General features: G+C 45.4%; 1 protein-coding gene across 4 annotated transcripts in view; it reads right to left on the bottom strand.

Annotated features, from left to right (window-relative positions):
• The window catches only part of LOC147124369 (beta-1,3-galactosyl-O-glycosyl-glycoprotein beta-1,6-N-acetylglucosaminyltransferase-like), a 111417-nt gene that overhangs the window by 27105 nt on the left and 60182 nt on the right, over nt 1-24130 (bottom strand). The window contains exons 1-3 of one of the 4 annotated variants that reach the window (XM_085986015.1): nt 3899-3999; nt 2810-2961; nt 967-1057 (exon numbers count right to left, since the gene is read on the bottom strand). The exons of 1 other annotated variant lie outside the window; for it this stretch is intronic. The gene's annotated coding sequence lies outside the window, so the exon portion shown is untranslated. Of the gene's footprint in view, nt 1-966; nt 1058-2809; nt 2962-3898; nt 4000-24130 lie in introns of those variants that run through there. 2 more of the 4 variants (XM_085986006.1, XM_085986026.1) reach the window with 2 other exon arrangements.

Here is a 24130-nt window from a genome sequence, read left to right on the forward strand (position 1 = left end):
TGGCTTGCATTCCCAATTCCATTGTGAATCGGGCAGCCTGCCAACTCTTGTGCACTAGCTGTAAGCTATTTAAAGCGAAGCTGGATCTCTTAAAATGGTTGCATCCTTGCTTAAGATTCTACCCTGAACAATTTATTTCCCAACCTTGTTGAGCGAGAGAAATGAGCCCAAGGGCTGGCCCCTTCTTCTCGGATGCTTCTCTGAAAGTACTCATTGAAGAAGTCAGGTTAAAGAGGGAGGTCCTCTTCCACCACTGTTCAGGAGCATCCAAAGGGTCACAGCGGTTCAACATAGACAGAGATTACAGACAGGGTCAGTGCCACCAGAATCAATCCAGGACCTGGGTTCAATGCCAAAAGAAGTTCAGTGGCTTCACAAGAGCAGGAAGTGTGAATATACCTCTTTGTCTCTCCAACACTCTCAGTAGCACCTCACAGCATGCGTTTCATCCCCTTCTTCAACACTCAGCAATTCCCTCCCCTCCATCACATCCTTCACCATAAAGACACACTGCACGACCTCTCTTTCATTCCAAACACACTCACATCTTCCTTTGCTCTCCTCACCCAACATGCGAACACCATTCTTGTCTCTTATTTAGGGAGCCCCCAGACCGGTCGAGACATCTGAAGCTCTTCTTCAGCAGCCTGATGGCAGGGTTGATAACGATCGTGGTGGTTCCCTGGGCTGGATTATACCCATGTTGCTCAGGTGTGGTGGGTGTCATGAGCTGCGTCTGTAGGGGGTAGCCCTTGTCCAGAGGGTGAAATATTGGGGTATGGTGATGTGGCACAGGATAAATTCCCTCCAAAACTCTGAATGTAATGTGTAACCATTTATAAAGAATCACAAAAAAGTGATCTAACTAACGTTTTCATCCATTCTCATCAGGTGCGGCGAAGGGTAAAACTGAGCCAATAGTCAAGCATCACAAAAGGTATATCTTCCCTACTTGTAGTTACTTACCAGGGTCTATAGACCAACAAGGTCTTCGGCATCCCCACAGCATGAGCGGGATGAGCAAAAAGAGGGGAAGTGGAACAGGACAGCCAGCAACCTGAGCAAAGAGAATGCAGCTGATACTTAAGAACTTTTGATAAATAACTGTTTACTCATCAAATAAAGTCAGTGCCCCCTACCTACTCTCTCACCCCCACCACGCCCTCACAAAGTCCCTCACTTTCCAAGACTTCAGCCAAGAACCATCATAAGACAGAAATTTCTACTTACCTTGCCATTACCAAATTCCTAAAACTTGAGCGCATACACAGAAATGAACTCCCAATTCTGTGTGATCAGGCTATTTTACCACCCCTCCCCCATACCCCTGCCACAACAAAATTCACCTGGAAGTATCAAAAAAGTCTATCCTCCCTACTAACAACTACACTCTGACTATCCTTTGTGTCAGCTAACTTACTTACTCAAGTTTCTAATCTAGTACTTCTACAAAGTGCTTCCTTAGTGAGATGAGATTGAACAGCAGGACTGGAACGTTCTCCTGGAGCCTTAGAGGCCCGAGGTAACCCATCTCAGGGGGGCTACTGTCCCAGAGGGACCAGCTTCCAGCAGCCTGAAATCAATGGAAATAAAAATCCGGAGAAATGTAAAATGGGCTGCTGACTCACTATCAGACAAAGTCAAGATCTACCCCAATGCCAGTTCCATTGTGGAATGGGCACAGATAACAGAGGAGGTGCAGCTTAAAGAACTTCCTTTCCCCCTAAAGCATCATTGCAGCAAAAAAAGCAGTTGTCTTCTTCTTCTTCTTCCGTATGGTAGTAGCAAAGCAGATCAAATGTCAATATCTAAGTCAGGTATCCAGGCCAAAGTTTCCGGTGCAACAGTATGGATATCTTGTAGGCTGCCTGCAAATTTCCTCTGAGGGCAGTGCTCAATGGTGTGCTCCAGGGTCTGATTAGGAGCTCCACAGTCGCATGATGAGGATGCTTTAGTCTTCCATCTATGGAGAAGGTGCCAGCATCTACCATGACCGGTTCTGAGGCGGTTGATGGTTGTCCACTGTTTGCGAGGAAGGTTTGATCCTTCAGGTTGTACTGTGGGGTCCTCTAGAAGGAATCCAATCCGTATGTCACAGTTCTTCCAAGCATTTCGCCATCGGTCATCAAGGCTGAGGGGAGATCACTGAAGGGCTTCGGTGATGGTCCAAAATGGCCTTCTAGATTTGAGACGGGTCGGTGGTAGGTTGTTCAAGTTGGCCTGGATCGGCATGTCTTCTCCCCATGTGGATCCAACGAGTTTCAGGATCAAGTTGATCCTACTCTTTAGTTTCTTCCCAAGGTTCTGGGGATGCTGTCTATAGGACAGGATGTGATCACGCGCAACTCCTAAATAGGAGGGATTTTTGGCATGGTTTACCTCTGCATCGCAAAAGGAGACTTTCAAAGCTTGGATTGCTTGATGGGTGTTGAGGTGGAATGTCGAGGCGACGGTCTTTTGCAGGTTTGACCGAAGTCGCCATCGGCGGAAGTAGGCCTCCAACCTCTAAATCACTGGTCAGGGTCTCCTCGGTGATGGACAGATGAATGTTTTGCATGGCCAAGGCAATGTCATCAACGTATATGAACTTGCGGAACTCTTGTTTCGGGCAGGTCACTGGTCTAAACGTTGAATATGGGTGCTAGGACAGAACCCTGTGGGAGTCCATTGTTCAATGTCCTATATTTGCTAATCTGGGTGCCAGAGTATACACAGAAGCGTCGGTTGCTAAGCATGGAATTGAGAAGATGGATCGTTATTCTGCAAAGTAAAATGGTGAGAACTTGAAAAGTAATCCATGCTTCCATACCTGTTTTAAAGGCCGCTGACAGGTCCATGAGTGCTACGGCAATCTTGAACTGGTGCTGGAAGCCTGCTGGAAGCACTTGGTTGCAGCTGTTACGGCCGCTCCAGAAACCCGCTTGCTCCTTGGGAATGGTAGGCTCAATGATGGGGGCTAGTCTATGGAGTATTTGAATTAAATACAATACTAAATTTGAACAGTATACAACATGTGCATTGTGAAGGTAGGCTGTGAAGCTTCCATCTGTTGTAACTTAGCTAATTTCTAGTCCAGATAGGTATTAATGTTAACCCCAAGTGAGAAAGCTTATACTGTATGGAGCACATACATATATTATATTATATAAATGAGCCTGTAACATTAAGTAGAAATGGTACACTACAATGAAGAGCATTATATATAATGAAAGTCAGGGCAAACAGTTGGCAATAGTTTGTAGAGCAGGCCATTTTTAGTGCAAAGTTCTTTTTCTGATCCTCTATAATGTATCTTTAAACTGCATGATTTTTTTTAAGTTACTTTTCTTTTTAGCCATTGAAATACTAGCAGTTAAAAATTGACCAACAGTAAGATGCATAATTCTAAATACTTGTGGAGACCCATAATACAAACTTCAGCACCCATAGTAATGTGCATCGGCCACCACCCCAGCATTATGGAGATTATGGGGTATTGACTGAGGCCTGCTTAGCACTCATGTACATGGCATGCGATAATCTGTGCCAGCAAATCTCTATGGTGCGGAGAAACTTGTTGTGCTAAAGATTAAGAATCTGAAAAAATATGCTAATGAAGCCTAAGCACTATAATGCATTTGAGTGCTTGAGACATTAGTGTCCATTTAAAAAGAGGACATTGCATGGGAAGCCATTCATAATAGGGATTTATAAGTATACTACTTTTGGAATTGTATACTGGAAAATTTTGGTTTTGATAGAGGAGGCTTATTCATTCTTTGAAAGTTCAACCTCTACATAAGAGCAGAGTACTGCCACCATCCCAAAGGGTCTCTATCCATTTAAGAAAATTACAATCTGAGTGTTCAAATTTATTTCCCCTATTCTGCTGTATCTTAAACCACATGATGGGCCTTACCCTTACAGGAAGCTGCATGGAGACCACAAGTAATAGCAACAGCACTGAAATACAAAACAAAACAGGAAGGTTATTTCTAGACGCATCAAATGTCAATGGGGCAGAAATTCCTCCCCAAACGCGTGAGTACGGAAGGGGTACTCACGCGTCTGGCCGGAGGAAATGCCGGTTTTCAGCAAGCACAGCACATGCGCTGAAAACCGACATTTCCTCTCCTCTCACCCAAGAGTTGAAGAGGCTAGCACGTGCGCTGTAGGGGGCAGCGCGTGCGTCTTGGATTTCCTCTGTTTTGGGGGATTTGCGCATGTGTAAAGGCCTCTGGTCTTTACGCTTGTAAAAAGCACACGTAAGTATTTATTTTTACAGGTAAGTGGTGTTTTAGTGTAATTTAGAATTTTTTTTTTTTCCCCCACAGGTTTATTATTTTAAAGAATCTACAATAAGGTAAGTTTAGTTTTAGACCCTTTTTATTAAAAATTTACTTTTTCAAAAAAAAAAATTGTTTAAATTATTTTTTTTTAAAACTTATTTATACTTAATTTAATGATTGGGATGTTTTTTAAAATTTTATTTAAAGTTTAAGTAGTGTTTTGGGGTGCAGTACTTCTCATGAGTTTGACAGTTCTTACTCTCAAACTTATGAATGAAGTTTCCCCTCCCCTGATTGGCTGAACAGTGCTCACCTGATCCCAGCCAGTACATCGCACTAACTACGCCGCTGGGTCAGGTTAGCACAGCGCGCCGACATCAGAACCTGGCCACTGAAAGGAAATCAACTGCGGGCCAGGTTTCAGATGTCGGCGCGCAGGGTGAGCGCACATCGGGGGCTTGCACGCGCAGCAAGCCCCCGACACCAAGTTCTGGGCCATTATCTAAGTCAGATATCCAGGCCAAAGCTTCTGGTGCAACAACAAAAAACCAAGCGACCAAGCCTAGATTTTCTGATTAGAAGTAAAGTGGTGCACCACTCGCGATCACCATCATGAGCACTGACCACACCACAATTTCCAGGGTCAGCCTAATTTAAACAAGCTCCAGACAACAGAAATACTACAGATTGCGAGGTCACTCAGTGGGACTAGGATTTAAAGGCCTGTGGCAGCCTGAAGGGGCAGGCATCATCATAATGCGTTTTACTGTACAAAGTAATTTTTTTTGAGAAAACATCCATCAGGAGAACAGAGAGCCCTTGGGTTTTCTGGCCCAGCAGTGAAACAACAACATTTGCATTTATATAATGTCTTTAACATAAAAAAAGTTCCATAGTGTTTCACAGAGATGTCATTAAAAAAACGGATGCCAAGCCAAAGAAGGAGATATTAAGGGAAGTGGCAAAAGCTTTGTTGAAGAGTTGAGTTTCAGGGAAGTTTTAAAAGGAAGTTAGAGGAGTGGAATAAGAACAAGAAGTAGGAGCAGGAGTAGTCCATTCAGCCCTTTGAGCCTGCTCCGCCATTCAATGAGATCATGGCTAATCTTCTGCCTCAATTCCATTCACCGGCCCTATTGCCATATCCCTTGATGCCCTTACTAGTCAGAAATCTATTGACTTCTGTTTTGAAGATACCCAATGACTGAGCCTCCACAGCCCTCTGGGGTAGAGAATTCCAAAGATTCACCACCCTCTGTGTGAAGACATTTCTTCTCATCTCAGTCCTGAATGGCCTACCCTGTATCCGAAGGCTGTGGCCCCTGGTTCTAGACTCCTCAGCCAAGGGAAACATTCTCCCAACATCCACCCCATCAAGCCCTGTAATAATTTTGTATGCTTCAATGAGATCCCTGCTCATTCTTCTGAATTCAAGAGAATATAGGCCTAGTTTACTCAATCTCTTCTCATACGACAGTCCTGCCATCCCAGGAATCAATTTTGTGAACCTTTGTTGCACTCCCTCTATGGCAAGTATATCCTTCCTTAGGAAAAGAGACCAAAATTATTCACAGTACTCCAGGTGTGGTCTCACCAAGGCCCTATATAATTGGAGTAAGACTTCTTTACTCCTGTACTCAAATCCTCTTGTAATGAAAGCCAGCATACCATTTGCCTTCTTAATGGCTTGCTGCACCTGCACATTCCTTTTCAGTGACTCATGTACAAGGACATCCAGGTCCCTTTGAGCATCTGCATTCCCCAATCTGTCACCATTTAGGAAATACTCTGCTTTTCTGTTTTTTCTACCAAAGTGGATAACTTCACATTTATCCACACATTATATTCCATCTGCCATGTTCTTGCTCACTCACTGAGGCTGTCGAGATCCCCTTGAAGCCTCTTTGCAAATGACACTGCCACCTAGCTTTGTGTCATCAGCAAATTTGGAAATGTTACATTTAGTCCCCTCATCCAAATCATTGATATAGATTTTGAATAGCCTGGGCCCCAAGCACCGATCCTTGCGGTACCCCACTAGTCACAGCATGCCATCCTGAAAAAGACCCATTTATCCCTACTCTTTGTTTTCTGTCTGTTAACCAATTCTCAATCCATGCTAGTATATTACCCTCAATTCCATGTGCTCTAATTTTGTTCACCAACCTCTTGTGTGGGACCTTATCAAAGGCCTTCTGAAAATCCAAATACACCATATCTACCAGTTCCCCTTTGTCTACTCCACTAGTTATATCCTCAAAGAACTCCAATAAGTTTGTCAAACAGGATTTCCCTTTCATAAATCCATGTTGACTCTGCTCAATCTTTCTATTAGTTTCTAAGTGCCCAGTTATTGCATCCTTTATACTGTAATAGATTCCAGCATTTTCTCAACTACTGATGTGAGGCCAACAGGTCTGTAGTTCCCCGTTTTCTCTCTCCCTCCTTTCCTATATAGCGGGGTTACATTTGCTATCCTCCAATCTGCAGGAACCGTTCCAGAATCTATAGAATTTTGGAGGATGACAACCAATGCATCTACTATCCCAATGGCCACCTCTTCCAAAATGCTAGGATGTAGGTCATCTGGTCCTTGGGATTTAATGACTTTTAGTCCCATTAATTTTGCTAGTACTGTTTTTTAACTAATAATAATTTATTTAAGTTCCTCATTCTCGCCACACCCTTGGTTTTCTCGTATTTCTGGGCGTTTTTTTGTGTCTTCCTCCAGGTGGCTGAAGGTGGTCCCTGAAAAACTTAGATAGGCTTGGCAAGTGGTTAGACAATTATGAGGCAGGGCTTCCCTGGTCTTATTGGTACCATTAGGTTTGCTTTCCTGCAGATCAGTGGCAAGACAGGGCATGGATGCTGTCTCTCAGGATAACCATGATCCTGCAGTTTCTAGTTGGACTATATTGCAGGACGCTCCTGATTGATCCTGGCACCTGAAGCACACCTTCAACATCCCAATGGTGCGCACAATTATAATACTGGTACATGAATGGAATTCTTTATACAAGTGCTCAGCTCACGTCCTGGGAAACCACAGGTGTCATGAGCCACACCACTGAAGGATAGCCTTTAATCTTACAAAAGCCACTCAGAGACTTGAATGAGTGGAATCCTTTCCTGTTGACACAGGTAATGGCATTGAACAAAGGAGCATGTAGGGCCAAGTCGCTGTATTATATGACCCTTTCGATCTTTGCTAATCCTGGCACTCTGCAAAATTGTAGCACCCTGTCATGCTGCTGCTGATTGTGCATGGGGAAGCAAACTAGGCAGCCATGACTTTCTTTCTAGCATCTGTGCACTGCTGAATGACTGGAAAATTATGATCACTAGCCATTCAGCAGTGCACATCAGAAACCCAGTTACATGCTGACCACAATTTTCCAGTCATTAATGATCAAAAAATCTGGGTTCTGCATCCCCAAATCTCTTAAATGCACAGCCGGCAAGCAAAGCTTCCTACCAATAGTGTGGACTAGTAAAATGATTCCTTATATGCCAGCAAGATCAACCAACCTTACCATGAGTCAATGATTTCAGCAGTAAGTCATTATCCAGTATTATAATGATATGATTGCTCACATGATTACCACAGATTAATTCTCACGCTCCTAGCTAAACTTTAGCTCTATAGCCCGCCCTTGGCCTCGGTACTAATTCTGCACCGCAGCCCCAGACCTCCTAGCCGAGCCTGCTATCTTCTTTGTCTGCCATTCCACACGTTTTCACAACTTCTGGGTTTCTTCATTTCTAAATTTTCATTTCTAGTACTATTTGAAAATGAGTTTAAACTCATTTGGCAGGGGGGATAGGCACCAGAATGAAATGTTAGAGCGGAGAAGCAAGGTATAGAGGACTGGAAGAGACAAATAGCACTAAAGTAATGAATAGTTCAGAAATAGGAGAGAGCAGACAGGGAGCAAATGTGAGGCAGTCTAAGATGAGTTTGGAATGCGTGTGTGTAAATTCACGTAGCATGGTCAATAAGGTTGGTGAGCTGCAGGCACAAGTCGCCACTTGGAACTATGATATAGTAGCAATAACAGAGACCTGGCTCAAAGGGGAGAATAGGGCACTTAATATTCCTGGCTGCAAGGTATTCAGGAAAGATGGGGAAGGAAACAAAATTAGGGGGAGCAGTATTGATAAAAGAATCTATCACTGGAAAGGGATGATGTAGTTGAGGGGTCAAAGATAGAATCTATTTGGTTAGAATTAAGGAACAATAGAGGAGCTATTACACTACTGGGTGTTTACTATAGGCCACCAAATAGTGATAAGGAGATAGAATCGTAGAAAGTTACAGCACGGAAGGAGGCCATTTCAGCCCATCATGTCAGCACCGGCCAACAAAGAGCTATCCAGCCTAATCCCACTTCCCAGCTCTTGGTCCATAGCCCTGCAGGCTACAGCATCCCAAGTGCACATCCAAGTACTTTTTAAATGTGGTTAGGGTTTTTGCCTCTACCATCCTGTCAGGCAGTGAGTTCCAGACCCCCACAACCCTCTGGGTGAAGAAATTTCCCCTCAAATCCCCTCTAAACCTTCCACCAATTACTTTAAATCTGTGCCCCCTGGTTTTTTGACCCCTCTGCTAAGGGAAATAGGTCCTTTCCATCCACTTTATCTAGGCCCCTCATAATTTTATACACCTCTAAGGTTTCCCCTCAGCCTCCTCTGTTCCAAGGAAAACAGACCCAGTCTATCCAGTCTTTCCTCATAGCTAGGATTCTCTGCTCCCGGTAACATCCTTGTAAATCTCCTCTGTACCCTCTTTAGTGCAATCACATCTTTCCTGTAATGTGGTGACCAGAATTACACGCAGTACTCTAGCCGAGACCTAACAAGTGTTTTATAGCGGAGTAAATTTCAGAAAGATGCAAGAACTACATAGTACAGGAGACACTGGTTTATCCGGAGGTTGTATGTCCAGAAACCTCGATCTACCGGCAGAAATCAGGAGCTGTTTCGTTAGGTATTTTTTCCCCAACAGTCAGGCTCTGGAAAGTCTCTCTGAAGCCGTTGCTAAGCTACAGAGACGCTTCCAAGGTATGGGCCGACTGTTTGAAGCTGTTGCTAAGCAACAGTGTTTGTTGTCAGATACGGAGATGAAAACCTCTGTATGCTTCAACATTAACGCTGGTGTGTCCGGCAGTTTTGATGGGACGGCAACAGCTCGGTCCCGTCGGTGCCGGATATAACGTTTCCTGTAGTGATAAAGGGGGACTTCAATTATCCCAATATAGACTGGGATAGTAACAGCGCAAAGGTCAAAGAGGGAAAGGAATTCCTGAAGTGTACACGATAAATATCTTGATCAGTGTGTTTCCCGCCCAAAGAGGAAGAACGATGTGTCAAATCTAGTTCTGGGGATTGAACTGGGGCAAGTGGAGCATGTTTCACTGGGAGAGCATTTGGTGAACAGTGATCATAATGGCCCAGTAATTCCGGGCCCAACGCGCGAGTTCGGACGGGGTACTCACGCGTGGGCCCGATGGAAGTGCCGGTTTTCAGCATGCACAGCGCATGCGCGGGAAAGCGGTATTTCCTGTCCTCTGAACCAAGGGGTTCAGAGGACGAATGCGTGCGCGCTGAAATTCCTTTTTTTCCCCCACAGGTTTGCGCGTGTGCAAGGGCCTCTCCTTTTTACGAATGTAAAAAGGAGATGTAAGGACTTCATTCTTTAAGGTAAGTGGTCTATTACTTAAAATTATAAAAAAATTTCCACAGGTATGTGTCGTTTTAGACCCTTTTTTTTTATATTATTTTTTTCAAAAATTTGATTAATTGTTTAAAATAGTTTTTAAAAATTATTTATAGTTTATTTAATTATTGGGATGTTTTTTAAAATGTTATTTAAAGTTAAACTAGTCTTTTGGGCGCCCGTACTTTTCATGAGTTTGACAGTTCTTACTATCAAACTCATGAATGAAGTTTCCCCTCCCCTGATTGGCTGCATAGTGCTCACCTGATCCCAGCCGGCACATTGAACTAACTACGCCGCTGGATCAGGTAAGCACAGCGTGCCAACATCTGAACCGGGCCAGTGACAGGAATTCCAAGCAGGCCCAGGCTTCAGATGTCGGCGCGCCAGGTGAGTGCACATCGGGGGCTTGCACGCGCGGCAAGCCCCCGAACCTTATTTCTGGGCCATTATTAGGTTTAGAGTACTTATGGAAAAGGAAAAGGTACAATCAAGCATAAAAATACTTAACTGGAGGAGAGCTAATTTCAGTGAAATAAAAAGGGATCTTGCCCAGATGGATTGGAATCAAAAATTGGTAGGCAAACTGGTAATTGAACAATGGGAGGCCTTCAAGGAGGAGATGGTTTGAGTGCAGAGTAGACTCATTCCCATGAGGGGGAAAGAAAGGGAATGCAAAGCTAGAGCTCCCTGGACGACTAAAGATATAGGGATTAAAATGAAACAGATAAAGGAGACTTATGACAAATGTAAGGTTCAGAATACAGTAGAGAACCAAGCTGATTATAGAAAGTACAGAGGAGATCTAAAAAAAGGAAACAAGAGTGACAAAGTGAGAGCATGAGAATAGATTAGCGGCTAACATAAGAGGGAACCCAAAAGTATTTTATAAACATAAAAATAGTAAAAGGGTAGTCAAAGGAAGGGTAGGGTCAATTAGGGACAAAAATGAGATCTTCTTGTGGAGGCAGAGGGCATGGCTGAGGTACTAAATGAATACTTTGTATTGGTCTTCACTAGAGAAGAGAATGCTGCCAATGTCACGGTAAAGGAGGAGGTAGTAGTGATATTGGATAGGATAAAAATAGGAGGTACTTACTCAAAGTAGAAAAGTCACCTGGTCCAGATGGGATGCATCCTAGGTTGCCGAGTAAAGGTGGAAATTGTAGAGTCTCCTTAGAAATGGGGCGGTGCCAGAGGACTGGAGGATTGCAAATGTTACACACCTCTTTAAGGGGAAAGGGATAAACCCAGCAATTACAAGCCAGTCAGCCAAACATCAGTGAAGGGGAATTGGAACTTGGGAAAGTATGGGCTAATAGATTAAATTCAGAACAAATTTGTTAAAGGGAAAATTGTGTTCGACCAACTTGATTCGAGTTCTTTGATGAAGAGAGGGTTGATGAGGGTAGTATGCTTGATGTGTATTGGACTTTCAAAAGGCATTTAATAAAGTACTACATAATAGACTTGTTAGCAAAATTAAAGCCCATGGAATTAAAGAGACAGTGACAGCTTGGATACAAAATTGACTAAGGGACAGAAACCAGAGAGCAGTGGTTAATAGTTGTTTTTCAGACTGGAGGAAGGTATACAGTGTTGTTCCCCAGGGGTTGGCATTAGAACCACTGCTCTTTTTGATATATATTAATCACCTCAATGCTGTCAAACACTGAGAAATGAGCGGTCAAACAAAAATTGTGCATGATCCCTTTAACAAAGCCGGCAGATGACGCGTCATCAAATGGCGTCATCTAACCGGCTTCTTCTTAATTGACCGGCAAGCCCGCAGGGCAGGCTTAACAAGGCCAATTGACGTAAAATCACGTCGGTGGGCCGGATGAAGTTGGGGACAGGACTGGAACCCGGAAACTAGCTGACCCGCTCCCAAGCCGCATCGATCGAGAAAATCGCGGCCAATGACTCTGTACCTTAAGGAATACCTTCCCAACAGAGAGCAACCTTGCTGGCATTTGACACTCATTTTAAAAAGGTGGAGCAGGCTGGGCAGGAAATCAGAAAAACTGAAGAACACATTGTTATGCCCCCTTCAGAATAGTATTTCACTATGCAAGGAAGCTCTTGCACATTCATTGTGAAAACAATGGCAGCGGGAAACCAGGGGAAGGAAGTTACGTAATGCACATAACAAGCAGTAACCAGAGAGTTTGCAAACTCACCATTATCTGGTCACCACTCGCCAACTCCCATCATCTTATCAAAGCATTAAAGTCATTTACTAGTCACTCAAAACAAAAACACAAGTTTTCAGGAAATCGAAGCTGCTGAAAAAGCCAAAAGCAGCTTTCTCCAAAATCTCTACTTCAGCGTCAATATTCACAAACCTTCACCATGCTTCCCCCAATCTATATTTGCATTAAAATTGAGAGGAGATAAATTTTTAAACAGCAGATCCAACCAGTTCCTTCTGCATATACAAACTTATTCCTTTTCAAGGCATGTTTATTCCACAAGGCAGGCTGGAATTGAAACCGGTTTAAAAATCAAATTTATCCCTAACACACTAAGGAAATCAAAACAAGTTCCAGGAGATTAGAGTGACCATGACCACAGTGTACATACAAAGTTCAACTTATCTTTTTAAGCACAATGATATTAGTTACAGCAAGGAACTAATCCAGCTCCTGAAGCTAATAAAAAGATAAATGCTGCTGAAATCCTCATTCATGCCTTTGTTACCTCTGGGCTTGAATATTCCATGCACTCTTGGCTGGCCTCCTAACAACAACTTGTATTTATATAGTGCCTTTAACTTAGTAAGACATCCCAAAGTGCATCACAACAGCATTATCAAACAAAATGTGACACCGAGCCACATAAGGAGATTTTAGGGCAGATGACCAAATGCTTGGTCAATGAGGTAGGTGTTAAATCTGTGAATCTTAAGGTATGGTGTTCTTCAATAAATAGACGGAGACTGCAGATGATCAACAGGTATTTACTGGATGAGGGTATTCTAAAAACTAACAGTACAGATCCCTACTCAGGGTTTATATACAGGTGTGGTCACTGCCGGTACTACAGTATACAGGAGCTGTAAAAGTAGTTCTCCTCTTAAAGGTACATACACTACAATTCCTCCCCTTTTAGATTAACAGTACCATAACATTCAAATAACAGTTAACACTTTTAACATGCACATTAACTGAAATAGTCCATTTATAGATTCAGTCTTTGGGGCGGCTTCCTGATCCTTTCTGGATAGCGCCTTTCCTGAGTGTCTTGCTCTTGGTGCGGAGGCGATTCTGGCCCCGTCATCGGTTAGTTCATCAGCTTCCGATGCTACTGTTTCTGGGGTAGATGCTACCGGTATGTCCGGTTCATCACCAGGTACGCCACAGCTGGAGTACTGTGTGCAATTCTGGTCGCCTCACTATAGGAAGGATGTGATTGCTTTGGAGAGGGTGCAGAGAAGATTCACCAGGATGTTACCTGGGATGGAGCGCCTCAGCTATGAAGAAAGACTAAACAGGCTGGGGTTGTTTACCTTGGAGCAAAGAAGGCTGAGGGGGGACCTGATTGAGGTGTACAAAATGATGAGGGGCATAGATAGGGTAGATAAAGGGGAACTTTTCCCCTTAGTAAGGGGGTCAATAACAAGGGGGCATAGATTCAAGGTAAGAGGCAGGAGGTTTAGAGGGGATTTGAGGAGGAACTTTTTCACCCAGAGGGTGGTTGGAATCTGGAACTCACTGCCTGAAAGGGTGGTAGAGGCAGGAACCCTCACAACATTCAAGAAGCATTTGGATGAGCACTTGAAATGCCATTGCATACAAGGCTATGGACCAAATGCTGGAAAATGGGATTAGACTGGACAGGGATTGATGGACGGCGCAGACACGATGGGCCGAAGGGCCTCTTTCTGTGCTGTATAACTATGACTCTATGCGAGACATGGGGTTGACTCGTTCCTGTGACGCTAGGATCTGGTCAACATGGCGTCTCACAATGTTCTCCCCAACATCCACTGTGTACATTAGTGGCCCCTGCCGTGTGCATATCGTTCCTGGTTGCCATTTCTCTGTTCGGTAGTCGCGGGCCAAGACTGGTTGTCCTACATTGAAGCTCCTTGTTGGCTTCTCATTGATGTGCTGGAATTGCTTATTCTCAACATTTCTTCGTACATTCGGTCTGAGCAAATCCAGACGAGATCTCAACCTTCTGTTAAAAGAACATCATGGCCGGGGTCTGGTTGGTAAATGCATGTGTCGCATTTCTGTAGGCTAACAGGAAATTGTCCACCTTATGCTGCAGTGGAATGTCGTCATCGCACATGGCCCTTGCTGCCTTTTTAAAGGTTTGTACGAACCTCTCAGCCAATCCATTTTTGGCTGGATGATACGGGGCGGATGTGTAATGCCTTACCCCATTCCTTCTCATAAATTTCCGAAACTCTTCGGACACAAACTGTGGTCCGTTATCAGAGCAAATCTGTTCTGGCAAGCCGTTCCTGGCAAATATAGTCCATAGGACTACAATCGTTTTCTCCGTAGTGGTGGAGGACATTTTGATCACCTCAGGCCATTTTGAGTGCACATCCACTGCTATTAAGAACATTGAGTCCATGAATGGACCAGCAAAATCAATATGCACCCATTGCCATGGAGAGGAGGGCCACTCCCATGGGTGTAGAGGGGCATGTGGTGGTGCATTTTGGATCTTCTGGCACCCTGAGCAGCTCTTTGTTAGGTCCTCGATTTGTTGATCGATCCCCGGCCACCACACAAGCCCTAGCAAGGCTTTTCATTTTCACCCCTCCCAGATGGCCTTCATGAAGCTCATTGAGCACTCTCTCCCTTAACTTGGGTGGAATTACCACTCGGGATCCACACATCAATGTCCCCTGGCATACTGACAGCTGTTCTCTTCTGGATGAGAATGCTGGCAACAGTGAGTCGCCATGTGTTGGCCATCCCTTCACCGTCAAATCATATACCCGAGACAGTGTCGCATCATTTTGGGTCTCCTTCTCTATATCCGCGTTAGTTACTGGTAAGTGTTCAATATAGTTGAATAAAATATTTCGACAGGGTCCACTGCTGGTACTTCCTCCGCAGTAGGCAGTGGCAGGCGTGATAGCCCATCAGCGTTTCCATGCTGTTTCGTGCCCTTATACTCTATTTCATATTGGCTCGCCCCTAGAAACAGGGACCATCTTTGTAGCCGTTGCGCAGTCATCACCGGAACGCCCTTCTTTGGATTAAAGATGGAGACAAGTGGTTGGTGGTCAGTCAGCAAGGTGAACTTCTGCCCGTGCAGATAGCGGTTGAACTTTTTCACTCCCCATAATAGGCCGAGGGCCTCCCTGTCAATCTGGGCGTAGTTGCGCTCGGCTGAGGTTAGTGACCGAGACGCAAAGGCTACTGGCCTCTCCAACCCGTCTGGGAATTTGTGCGACAGCACCGCTCCAATACCATAGGGTGATGCATCACACGCCAACCGAATGGTTAGTGCTGGGTTGAAATGATCCAACACCTCTTTTGATGTGATCAATTCTTTGCACTTCTGGAAAGCTTGTTTACATTAGTCATTCCACTTCCATGGTACCCCTGTTTGCAGTAGGCTGTTCAGTGGGTGTAATACTGTAGACAAATTTGTTAAGAACTTATGGTAGTAGTTCACCAGCCCGAGGAACGACCTCAGTTGTGACACATTTTCCGGTGCTGGAGCCTTGACTACTGCCTCAATCTTTTCAGGGGACTTATGTAACCCCTCTTCATCAATAACGTGGCCACAATACGAGATCTGCTTCTGGAAAAACTCGCATTTGTGGCGATTAGCTCGTAGCCCATATTCCTTCAATCTAGTGAGCACCTGCTCCAGGTTGGCGAGGTGATCACTGTCATTTTCGCCCATGACCAGGATGTCGTCCAAATAACACTGGGTCCCTGGAATCCCTTGCAGGACTTGATCCATTGCCCTTTGCCAAATAGCCGGAGCTGATGCTACCCCGAACACCAGCCGATTGTATTGGTAGAGACCTTTATGAGTGCTGATCGTGAGGTACTGTTTCGAGGCTTCTTCTACCTCCATTTGCAGGTACGCCTGGGCCAGATCAATCTTAGTGAAGCGTTTCCTCCAGTTAGCGAGGCGAAAATATCTTCAACCCATGGAAGTGGATATTGTACAGTGTGAAGGACTGGGTTCACTGTCACCTTAAAGTCCCCACAGATGCGAACCTTCTTTGGTTCCCCAGGCGTATTACTCAACGACCTCTTCATTACAGGAACGATGGGTGTAGCCCACTCGCTCCAGTCCACTTTGGACAGTACTCCTGAACGTTCCAAACCTTCCAGCTCTGCTTCGACGGCTGGGCGGATCGCATAAGGCACCGGTCTGGCCTTAAAAAACTTTGGGCTTGTATTTTCCTCTATTTTGATCGTCGCTGTTATGCCTTTTAGTGTTCAGAGTCCCTTCTGGAACACTTCTTGTGCGTCAGTTAGCATTTTTGACAGTCGTCCAGGTGTGACGTCGTCATCCTTTTTGGCCTCTACCGTCAGTGCCTGTATGGAATGCCAATCTAACTGTATCTTCCAGATCCATTCACGTCCTAGTAGTGGTGGTTCTCCATCTGGCAATATATATAGGTCCATTTTTGGTGTTTCCTTGCCGTTGTATATCACGTTCACCCTTATTTTTCCTTTGGGGTAGACTTTTTGCCCCATGTACGTCTTCAAGACAATCTCTATCTCTCAAGGGTATATGTGAGAATAGCCACTTGTAGTCCCTTCGGTTTATAACTGTTAGGGCTGATCCTGTGTCCAATTCCATTTTCACTTGGACTCCGTCTATCTTGAGCGTGACCCAGATAGTTTGGTGATCCTCCATTTTGATGACATTATGTTGTTTCAGACAACCCAGCTCCTTGCTTCCGGAGTCTGTATCACTTTTCTGTTCGTCTGAACTACTCTCCATCACCTTATGTACCTTTTTGTACTTCTCCTGTGGAGATTTCTTGCTGCTGGTTTTCTTTCCCGACCTGCAGACTCTTGCTATGTGTCCTGCTTTTCCACACTGTCTGCACACTTGGTCCTTGAACCAACAATCCTTCTGGTCGTGTGTTGTTCTGCCGCAGCAATAACACTTCACTGCTCCATATGACATTTCATTGGTGCCATATTCTTGCGGTCTCCGTTGTATCTCTGCAGCGCCCCATGCAGCTGCTTCGTGTGATACTGCCATGCTGAAAGCCTTGTCCAGCGTAAGATCCTTTTCTGATAGAAGCCGTTTCTGGGTTCCTTCACTTTGAAGCCCACACACAAACTTGTCCCTTAACGTATCTGCTAGTCCCATTCCAAACTGGCAGTGTTTCGATAGCTTGCGCAGTTCCATTAGATACTCAGCATTACTTTCGTCTTTATGCTGGTTCCTTTTGTGAAACTTAAATCTTTCTGCTATCAGCAGCAGTGTGGGGTTTAAGTGGTCCTGTAGGATTGCCACTATGCTTTCAAAATCCTTATCCACTGGCTTCTCGAGTTACTAGGTTTCGCAGTAAGCCATACATTTTTGCACCCATGGAATTCAACAATACCAGTGCTTTCCTGGCATCTGGCACTTCAGTCGCCTTGCAGTACACTTCAGTCGCCTTGCAGTACACTTCAATGCATTCTACATATGATGCCCAATCTTCGACTTCATTGTCGAACGCTGTGACACTGCCACTCTTCGGCATCCCTGGGTGTGGTTAGACTGGCTAAAATGGCGTCTCCCGCGCTCTCCCTTCTTGTCCGCTGGCACAAAATGGCGTCTCCCGCGCTTCCCTTTCTTCCCGCGCTCGGACAAACAAGGGGCTAAAGGGGGGGGGGAGGAGCTAAACACGATCAAAATCACTAAGGAAGTGGTACTCGGTAAAATAATGGGACGCAAGGCAGATAAATCACCTGGACCTGATGGCTTACATCCTAGGGTCTTGAGGGAAGTGGCGGTAGGGATTGTGGATGCATTGGTAATAATTTTCCAAAACTCCCTGAGACTCGGCAAAGGTCCCGGCAGACTGGAAAACTGCAAATGTAACACCCTTATTTAAAAAGGGCAGCAGGCAGAAGGCTGGAAACTATAGACCGGTTAGCCTAACATCTGTGGTAGGTAAAATTTTGGAGTCCATTATTAAGGAGACAGTAACAGGACATTTGGATAATCATAATTTATTAGGACAAAGTCAGCATGGTTTTATGAAGGGGAAGTCATGTTTGACAAATTTACTGGAGTTCTTTGAGGAAGTAACGTATAGGGTGGGTAAAGGGGAACCAGTGGACGTAGTGTATTTAGACTTCCAAAAGGCATTTGACAAGGTGCCACACAAAAGATTATTGCTTAAGATAAAAAATCACAGGATTGGGGGTAATATTCTGGCATGGATAGAGGATTGGCTATCTAACAGAAGGCAGAGAGTTGGGATAAATGGTTCATTCTCAGACTGGCAATCAGTAACTAGTGGTGTTCCGCAGGGGTCAGTGCTGGGTCCCCAACTCTTTACAATCTATATTAACGATTTGGAGGAGTGGACCAAGTGTAACATATCAAAGTTTGCAGATGATACTAAGATGGGAGGGAAAGTAGTGAGTGAGGACATAAAAAACCTGCAAGGGGACATAGACAGGCTAAGTAAGTGGGCAGAGATTTGGCAGATGGAATACAATACTGGAAAGTGTGAGGTTATGCACTTTGGCAGGAAAACTCGTAGAGCAAGTTATTATCTTAATGGCAAGAAACTGGAAAGTACTGAAGTACAAAGGGATCTTGGGGTCCTGGTGCACGAAACTCAAAAGGTTGGTATGCAGGTGCAGCAAGTGATTAAGAAGGCCAATGGAATGTTGGCTTTCATTGCTAGGGGGATAGAATATAAAAATAGGGAGGTATTGCTTCAGTTGTACAAGGTATTGGTGAGACCGCACCTGGACTACTGCGTACAGTTTTGGTGTCCATACTTAAGAAAGGACATACTTGCTCTCGAGTCAGTACAAAGAAGGTTCACTCGGTTAATCCCGGGGATGGACATATGAGGAGAGGTTGAGTAGATTGGGACTCTACTCATTGGAGTTCAGAAGAATGAGAGGCGATCTTATTGAAACATATAAGATTGTGAAGGGGTTGGATCGGGTGGATGCGGGGAAGATGTTCCCGATGATGGGTGAAACTAGAACTAGGGGGCATAGTCTTAGAATAAGGGGCTGCTCTTTCAAAACTGAGATGAGGAGGAACTACTTCACTCAGAGGGTGGTAGGTCCATGGAATATGCTGCCCCAAAAAGCTGTAGAAGCTACATCATTACATAAATTTAAAACAGAAATAGAGTGTTTCCTAGAAGTAAAGGGAATTAAGGGTTACGGGGAGCGGGCAGGAATTTGGACATGAGTCTAGGTTCGGATCGGTCATGGCCCTGTGGGTAGCGGAGCGGGCCCAGGGGCCATGTAGCCTGATCCTGCTCCTATTTCGTGTGTCTAATTCTGTTAGATTCAGGAGATGGTTCTGTGATAGTGGATTGGCGGTTAAGATCAGATCAGCCATGATCTTATTGAATGGCGGAGCAGGCTCGAGGGGCCGATTGGCCTACTCCTGCTCCTATTTCTTATGTTCTTCTCCGCTGCGGCTTCAAAAATGGCGTCTCCCACGTCCTCCCTTCTCCGCTGCGGCTCAAATGGCGTCTCCCGCGCTTCCTTTCTTCCCCCGCGGACGCTGCTCAGCCCTTGAGCACTGGCTGCGCTCTGCGCGTTTTCCTGCGTGCCTCTCTCGTTGCCGCCGCTCGGTCATGAACCCCGGCTGTGCTTTACCCTCTCTCTCTTTTTGTTTTCCGTCGATGCCGCTCGGTCTTCAACCCGTGGCTGAGCCCTGTGCGCTTTACCCTCTCTCTTACCCCGTCGACGCTGCTCGGCCTTTTCTGTGCCGTCGGTCGGCTCCAGCCGCCGCTGTCCGGGAAGGGTCTGTGCCGTACCTGTTGCCAGCCTGTTGTGCTGGATCGTCGTGACTGGAGAACCAAGCCCAGCTCTCAACAGCCTCCCCTGCGATGCTCACTCTCTGCTGGATGACTGGGCGGTTGCTCGTGGTCGACGCCCGTGCTTTTGGCCTCGACTTTCTTCCACTGTCCTCCAGGAGCGAATCCCTGGGAGGAAATGCAGAGTTGCAGGTAAGTTCGAATCGGCCTCGTCGCCACTGTTAAATCCGTGAATCTTAAGGTATGGTGTTCTTCAATAAATAGACAGAGGCTGCAGATGAACAATCAACAGGTGTTTACTGGATGAGGGTATTCCAAAAACTAAACAGTACAGATCCCTACTCAGGGTTTATATACAGATGTGGTCACTGCTGGTACTACAGTATACAGGAGCTGTAAAAGTAGTTCTCCTCTTAAAGGTACACATACTACAGTAGGTATTAAGGAGAGGCTTAAAAGGAGGAAAGAGATGTAGAGAGGCTTAGGCCAGGAATTCCAGAGCTTAGGGCCTATTCAGCTGAAGGCATGGCCACCAATGGTTGAGTGATTAAAATCAGGGATGCTCTCAAGGGGCCAGAATTAGAGGAGCGCAGATATCTCGGGGTTGTGGGGCTGGAGGAGGTTACAGAGATAGGGAGAGGAGATGCCATGGAGGGATTTGAAATCAAGGATGAGAATTTTTAAATCGAGACGTTGCTTAACCAGGAGCCAATGTAGGTCAGCGAGCACAGGGGTGAGTGGTGAATGGGACTTGGTATGAGTTAGGACATGGGCAGCAGAGTTTTGGATGACCAAGTTTTCATAGGGTAGAACATGAGAGGCCAGCCAGGAGTGCATTGGAAGAGTCAAGTCTAGAGGTAACAAAGGCATGGATGAGGGTTTCAGCAGCAGATGAGCGGAGGCAGGGCGGAGACGGGCAATGATACAGAGGTGGAAATAGGCAGTCTTAGTTATGGCACGGATATGTGGTTAGAAGCTCATTTCAGGGTCCAATATGACACCAAGGTTGCAAACAGTGTGGTTCAGCCTCAGACAGATGCTCGGGAGAGGGATGGAGTCGATGGCCAGGGAACGGAGTTTGTGGTGGGAACCAAAGACAATGGCTTTGGTCTTCCCAATATTTAATTGGAGAAAATGTCAGCTCGTCCAGTACTGGATGCCGGACAAGCAGTCTGACAATTTAAGAGACAGTGGAGGGGTCAAAAGAAGTGGTGAGGTAGAGCTCGGTGTCATCCGCATACATGTGGAAACTGACACTATGTTTTCGGATGATGTCGCTGAAGGGCAGTACGTAGATGAGAAATAGGAGGGGGCCAAGGATAGATCCGATATGAGAGCGGGAAGAGAAGCCATTACAGGTGATTCTCTAGTTATGATTAGATAGATAAGAATGGAACCAGGTGAGTGCAGTCCCACCCAGCTGGATGACGATGGAGAGGGATGGACTGGTCAACCATAAACTTGATGTCATCGAAAACTCTGCTGTCCATGTCCTAACTCATACCAAGTCCCATTCACCTCTCCCCCTATGCTTGCTGACCTGCATTGGCCCCCAGTTAAGCAACACTTCAATTTTAAAATTCTCATCCTGGTTTTCAAATCCCTCCCTGGCCTCACCCCTCCCCTCTCCATCTCTGTAATCTCCACCAGCCCTACAACCCTCCAAGATATCTGCGCTCTTCCAATTCTGGCCTCTTGAGCCTCCCTGATTTTAACCACTCAACTATTGCCGGCCGTGCCTTCAACTGCCAAGGCCCTAAGCTCTGAAATTCCCTCCCTGAACCTCTTCACCTCACTTTCCTCCTTTAAGACGCTCCTTAAAACCTATCTTCATCTGCCCGAATATCTGCTTACGTGGCTCTTATTTGATAACGTCCATGTGAAGCGCCTTGGGAAGTTTATGTTAAACGCGCTATATGAATACAAGATGTTGTTGCTGTTGTTGTTGTGCCAAAACAGCTGAGGATCTCATTGTATCTGCATTTCTTGGTCATTCAGTAACTCCCCTTCTTCATCTCCATTATGCAGTGCATTCAAAAACCCAAAATGGGTACAGTACAAGGAAATCAGTGGCCAGCACAAAGAGTTGTATGTAATGAATGGTTTCTCAGAAGGTGGGGGAATTTTGCTTCTGATTAGGTGGGCAGTATAGTGTGAATGCTCCAATTTTAGCTACGGGAGGGAATAGGGGAAAGATTCTCCAATTTCTACCAAGGGCTTCCAGTTTTTTACCTTGCTTCATACATTCTTACACTCTTTAGTTTTCAACTATTCATCACTTTAGTGCGCATTCGATCATCACACTTTTCATCTGTTACTGTTGATGGACAGGGACTCCTGGATTTGCTGCTCAGTGGGGGAATGGGGTGGCTGTGAACTCTGAGATAACGACCAACAAAAACCACCCCCTCCAGTCAGTGAAGGAGCTGAGGGAGGTTTCAGCCATTTCTGCTCAGTGGGCAATGGAGGGGTGCAGAAAGAGGAAGATTTATTCTCGGGGGTATTATGTTAACAGTCCCTACTTTTGCCCATCGCAACAGCCCTTTCCTGGCTTATGAGTACTGTGCATCCACCACAATTTCTCGAATACTGTTCCAAAAGAATTTTAATAGTGCATTATTGATCTGCAATTGTTTGAAAAGCAAATTGTTCTGTTAAACTCTGCAACATTCCAATGGGCAACTCTTTGAATAAAATGATGTGGGGAATATACATCAAGTCACTGCCATTATATAGAATTCCTGACCCAAGGGATAAAGTGTTAGCCAATTCACATTTCATTGCTCAGCACACTGAACTCTCAGTCCAGCCCGTGTCAGTTATCTTTCACAGGATAACAACTTGCAACCTAAGATTTTTTGGAGAACAAAAAATGTTTCATTTCTGTTGCAAACTGATTGGCCAAATCAGCTGTGATACAAATGTGTTATTAAAAAAAAATAGGTCGTGCAGCATTCCTGATCCTAGAATAAAATGATCTTGATGCAGTTAAGGGGAAGCTAGATAAACACGTGAGGGAGGAAGGTTATGCTGATGGGGTTAGAAGAAGGATGATGTGAGAAGGCTCGTGTAGAGCATAAAGACAGTCATGGACCAGTTGGACTGTTTGTGCTGTAGACTCAATGGGCTAGAAATTCGCCTCCTGTTAGCGTCTCCGGTGGGGGGGGGGGGGGGGGGGGCGGCGGCGATAACAGGCGCTACCGGCTTTGCGACTGGTGGCGGCGAGAGTGCCGATGCCCGTAAAATTCCCATCGAGGTTTGCGGTGGTGGTAACCCTTAGCGTCACGATCTCCTGCGCCCGGAGATCGTGACATCATCATACCGCGCATCACCCCGGTAGCGCCCCAGACCCGAAATTCAGTTCCACCTCCTGCAGCATCGCTGGGCGACAACACCGACAGCTGCAGGAGGCGTTGTCAGGGAGGCCGGCTGCTTGGGGAGCGGTATTTAAAGGTGATAATGATTGTGTGAAAAAAAAAATTCTTAATGTCTTATGTCCATTTTTCAGCATTTTCTTTGGCTGCAATCAATCAGCCCTGCACTTTGCTAGAGTGCTTGGGGCTGATCGTGTCAGATCGTGGCTGCCATCGGCGACGAGGGACCTTGTTTCAATGTAGAGCCTGCAGCGATGACTCTTCCCTTTAAGGGACGGAAGGAGTCTCCGTTCCCGGCAGCGCTGCCCTCGACACTGGACAGTGCTGCACCACTACCGCCCCTCTTGCCGGCTTTAGCGCTTTAAGGGAAGTGGAAGCGCTTGATTTAGCGCTCCACTTCCCTCTTGGGTGCGCTATGACTGAAATTTTGCGGGAGACTATTAGCGCCTGACGCTAATTTTTCAGCTTTCAAAGTTTTAGCGCCCCAAACGGGGCTATAATGAATTTCTCTCCCTTTGTAATTCTATGCAATGCAAAAGCCAAAAAAGTCAGAATTTTTCTGCTTAAGGGTCCCAACTGAAAACTTCAGCCTCTTTTTTTTCCCCTTTCAGCTGATGATGGACCAGCTGTGCTTTTCTACCATTTTATATCTCTGTCATCAACAAAATGGTGCCCTATTGCTTACAGAATAAATACTTGCAGGGGAAAATGTTGGCATCCAAACACTGTGGTGGTGAACTATTCAATTGTATGTGGAGGTGAACGAATGAGGAATAACAAAGTGTAGTCACTGTTGTTACATAGGCAGATATGACAGCCAATT

This window comes from Somniosus microcephalus, chromosome 1 (genome assembly GCF_052327205.1).
Source record: "Somniosus microcephalus isolate GS21.2 chromosome 1, FLI_Smic_1.0, whole genome shotgun sequence".
Taxonomy (NCBI): Eukaryota; Metazoa; Chordata; class Chondrichthyes; order Squaliformes; family Somniosidae; genus Somniosus; species Somniosus microcephalus.